This window comes from Phyllostomus discolor, chromosome 7 (assembly GCF_004126475.2).
Source record: "Phyllostomus discolor isolate MPI-MPIP mPhyDis1 chromosome 7, mPhyDis1.pri.v3, whole genome shotgun sequence".
Lineage (NCBI taxonomy): Eukaryota > Metazoa > Chordata > Mammalia > Chiroptera > Phyllostomidae > Phyllostomus > Phyllostomus discolor.
In genome coordinates, this window is record NC_040909.2 from 93,510,708 (window position 1) to 93,515,719 (window position 5,012).

A 5,012-nucleotide genomic window follows, 5' to 3' on the forward strand; every position below is an offset into this window, starting at 1 on the left:
TAAATATAGAAACAGAGATGAAGAAAACAATAATAACAAAAAAGCCTGATGTGAGGCTGGCACCCAGAATGTATGTACAAAGAAGCCTAGTTTTCATCCTCAAGTTAGATCACAATGCTTGCACCCCCAAACTCCCGCTTTCATGGGGAAACAGCCCAAAGAGCGTGGACTGAAGTAAATTTACAGCACATTACCAGGTGTAGGCCTGCAGCAACTATTCTGGAAAACACAACTCAGATATGATTAGTTCCCTGAGGACCTCTCCTATGCCCGCAATAAAGCACCTAGCTCTTCCTCACTTCTCCCAAAAGGAAATCAAACTCCACCGTTAACAGCTCAGTGTTTTATATTTTACTAAAGGTTTTGTGGGGCAAATGAGAAAAGTTACATTGCAATCATAAGCACAATTTAAGAAAAGTCTTCCTTAAAAAGTACATTTGTTTTTCTGCATTAGCTACAAAGGGGCCAGTATGGTGGTGTTCTCCGTTCCCATGTAACTTACAGGGAAACTCTCACAATGTCCAAAGCCCTTGATGTCCCGCAAATGAAGGAGGAGAATGTCCTCTAATTCCTTGCAGCAGGAACCCACTCAGGAGGCACCAAGCTTGACTTCCACATGGCACAGTACAAGAGGGAAAGTGATGGCATCCGCATCACAAACCTGAAGAGAACCTGGGAGAAGCCTCTACCGGCAGTTCATGCCATTGTCGCCATCGAAAACCCAGCTGCTGTCAGTGTCACATCATCCAAGAACACTGGCCAGCCAGCTGTGCTGAAGCTTGCTGATGCCCTTGCAGCTGTTCTACCGCCAAGTGCTTCACTCCTGGAATGTTCACTGCCCAGGTCCAGACAGGCTTCCTGGAGCTGAGGCTTCCAGTGGTTACCGATCCCAGGGCTGACCACCAGCCTGTCTCAGAGCCATCTTATGGCAACCTGCCTACCACTGCACTGTGTCACACAGACTGTCCTGTGTGCTATGGGGACATTGCTATTCCTTGCAACAAGGGGGCTCACTCAGTGGGTCTGATGTGGTGGATGCTGGCCAGGGAAGTTCTGCGCATGCGTGGCACCATCTCCAGCGAACACTCCTGGGAGGTCCTGCCTTATCTCTACTTCTGCAGAGATCCTGAAGAGGTTGAGAAGGAAGAGCAGGCAGCTGCCAAAAAGGCTGTGACCAAGGAGACATTTCCGGGGGAATGGACAGCTGCAGTTCCAGAGTTCACTGCTGCGCAACCTGCGGTTGCAGACTAGTCAGAAGGCACAGGTGCTCTCGGAGTCTGTCTAGCACTATCCCACTGAAGCCGGCAGCGCGCAGATGAAGATGGGTCTGCAGCCCCCACTAAGCAGGCCACTGAGTGGGTAGGAACAACCACTGAGTGATCTTAAGCTGTTCTTCCACAAACTCTTAACAGAGTGAAAATAAGGTTGACAGGAAAAGAAATTTAAAAAGAACATATATTTGCTCCCACAAAACCTTCTCATGTACCAGCCACCACAGCTCACCCTCACTACCCTGCAAGCAGCCTAAATATCTTCATCATTTTCCAGGTGGGCTCAAGCTCTGAGGACAGTGTGGCATCTAACAAATGGTAGTGACCACCAGTGTGTAGGGAATAGTAACATTGCATCCTGGTATTTTAAATGTGGTATATTGTATTATTATACCTACCTGTGGAGACATCTGGTAATGTTCTATTTGCAGGAGGTGCCCAGTGACAATCAACAGATTTTTCTTCCAAACCTACTAAGGCATAGCACTGAGATAATGCTATGGGAGAATTGTAGAGGTGTTTTGGCCATAAACTTACTATTTGTTCAGTAACACAACAAGGTCCAAAAGAAACTATTGGAGAACAGCACAATAAACATAACAATAGAGTGCCATTGCCCACAGGGTGAAACCTATAGCCTGAGAACAAATGTCCTGCCCACTGCAGATCCTAAGGTGTAATTAGCTTGCACAATAGAGGCAAGACCAGGCAGTTGGGAGGTGAGCCAGAGGCAACTGTGAATTGGTGCCTCTGAGCACTGCAAGTGGGAAGTAGGTTACCAGAGGAATCTGCCCTCCGACTATTGCTCGAGGCTCCCCTAGGAAGTGGAGAAACAGAGGCCCACATCGGGAAATAGATCCTTTTCTTCTTGTGGTTCTGATGCAGGTGGGGGTGTCAATGTGGGGATATGTTACTATCCCCGCATGTACATTGTGGGAATAGTACATTGCTATCCCTAAATGTACATTGTACATTTATTTACTCATATTCTAGTAAATCTAAATTCCACAGAAGCTTCTACTGTATTGAAGACTTAGGTTAGTGTTTTATTTTCATGAAAGATGGAAAGGGACTGTGATATATGATTTCTGGTGTGCGGGCAGATGCTTCTTATGTTTCACTAGTGATAGATTTTTAAGAGCAGAAAAATTTCCCTCCACCTCAATGGCTATGACATTAGTTCTACAATAAAAACATGCATTGTTCATCTTTTAAAGGATTTCTTAGGTTCTCATCTATAAGCAGTTACTAAGAGCCCACTGGTAACCCAGCTTTAACCCCTCTGCCTGGAAGTCTTTCATCCTTTGTTCCAGTGAATTCTGTGTCAAATGCCACCCACATCCTTCCTTGTTGTTCCTGCTCTTTTAACCACTTTCTCTCTAAAACATTCTGAGATCACTTGAGTTCTTTAATGCCACTTAGCAAGTCAGTTTTGCAGTGCAGTCATCGATTCCTGTCTCCACCTTCCCCAAGTTGGTGGTTAGCTAAGGACAAGGAAAAGATTTAATTATTTTTGAATAACCCGAGTCCCCAGTATAATGCACAGACTACATTGCATTAAATTGTGTTGACTTAATTGAAAGCCTTTTTGCTAATCTCTCCTAAGTACGTGTTTCTCAGCATGTAGTACCCTTCTTTGTAGCATTTTGGTGGAATCTGTGGTACTATACCCAGATCCCCTTCAGAAATAGGGGACTTCTTGCCCCAGCTTCTGGGAGTCCACCTCTGCTGTCCTCACTCACCTTCAACGGCTGATAGTTTCTTCTCCTAAGGTCACACCCAGACCAGGGCAGCTGGCTTCCTGCCACTGAGATCTGAAGGGGAAGAAAGGCCTGGCACTCCACCCCACAGGGGCAGCTCAGTTGAATCATCTGCCCCTCAGGTCTGCAGAGGTCTTTCACTGTTGTGGTAACTGCATCACAGACTTGACTCTGCCCTCTCTCAATCCTATGTCCTCTTACAAGTGTGTTTATCCTAGAAAACAACCTATGCACTAATTTTTCTTTCTGTCCCCTTTCAGGGAATGGTCTACAAAAAGTGTGTGGACTACAAAAGTACAGATGACTTTTATTCTGTCGTTTACCTCTCACCACACTCATGAAGACAGTGAACATAGAGTAGAGGGTCTGAGATTTTATAGTGATGGACTACCAGGTGGCCCACAGTCCTTTAATAGCCAAAATATACTGCCTCTCTGCATTTTTCTGGAAGTAAATACAACAGATGGTTGGTGGAAGAAACTAAACTACATTTCTAGTTCTCCTGGGGCTTGTTTAACTTATCTTTCCAAAACAAATAGTCATACTGTGTTTACTTGCCAACAGAGAAACGCCTGAAATCATATTCCATTTCCTATTTGCAGGAGACAGAAATGTCAAAAAGGTTGAAATAATTTTCCAGGTGCTTCGAAAGCCTGTTACAAAGAAAATCCCACATTATAAATTATGTATGAAAAGATACAGATATAAAGTGCTTCCGAGGAAACAAACTAGTTTATAAAAGAAAACTTATTTTATATCTTTTCTGAGATAAAAGGCATGACTCCATTTTGGGAGAAAGCAGTTGAAAATCTGCACGTAAAGCCACAGGATCAAAAGGTAACATTCTTGAAAAATATTATAAATTTCAAGTGGCGTTATAAGGCTAGTCCAGAATATTCAATCTTTCTGAACATTTGATTTGTAAGATGTCAAATTCATGTTAGGTATTGTGGTATTTTGGGAATCCATTAAAATTCTTTACAAAATGTAGTTCAAAGAAATCACATTTTAAACTTGCAACAAGGCTACAGGAGAGATTAATAAAAGCAAGGAAATAGCTTAGTGATAAAAATATTATAAATGGAAAATAAAATGTATCTTCATGGCATGATTTGTTACTGCAGAATTCTTTATGATAATCAATAAAACTCAATTTTGTTGATTTATGTTTTCTTTATTTTTTATTTTTTAAATTCTTTAAATTTTAATCCTCACTGGATGATATATTTGTTGATTTTAGAGAGAGAAAGGAAGGAAGAGAGAAAGAAAAACATTGATGTGAGAGAGAAACATGGATCGATTGCCTCCCATACTGGTCCCAACCAGGAATTGAACCTAGGTGTGTGCCTTGACTGAGAATCAAATCTGTAACAATTTGGTGTGTGGGATGACGCTCCAACCACTAAGAAACCCGGTCAGGGCACTGTTGTTGTTTTTAATATTATAGGCTACATCAAACCCATTAAGGCACAAAAGATGCTTTCTATTTTGTTTAAATGGGCTATACTGTTTTAAATATGAATGCTAAGAAAATAACTCTTTATAGAAATTCGTTAATGCTGCAGAATTTCATCTTTGTGACCAGGTATGATGTGCCAGACATTTCAATGTATAAATATCATGTCTTCTTATCCATATTTTTCATCCCTGTCATTACTTCCATTTCAAAGAACATGAAAACTGAGGCTCAGAGGGGTTATGTACTTTGCCTGCAGCAAGATTTCAGTAAAGATCTAGAAACTCCCAGACCGCTTCTAGTTTAATTACATCATCAACTCAGCCTCAGAGTGAGTGTTTTGTTTCAGGTTCCAGGACCAGTTCGGTTTTTGACTGGGTTCTACATTGAGTTCTTGGAAATTGTTATCCCACTTCTTCTGTTTGGGGTGGGAGAAATTCTAAAACCTTTTGAAGTGTATTTATTGTTTTTATAGTTTTTTCAAACTTACCAAAAAGTGACTTTATCTTTTTACCCAAAGATCTA

The 5,012-nt window shown here is 41.8% G+C and overlaps 1 pseudogene; it reads left to right on the top strand.

The window, feature by feature from the left end:
• The first annotated feature begins 502 nt into the window (after positions 1-502).
• LOC114514760 lies at positions 503-1,432 on the top strand (annotated as a pseudogene).
• The last annotated feature ends 3,580 nt before the right edge of the window (positions 1,433-5,012 follow it).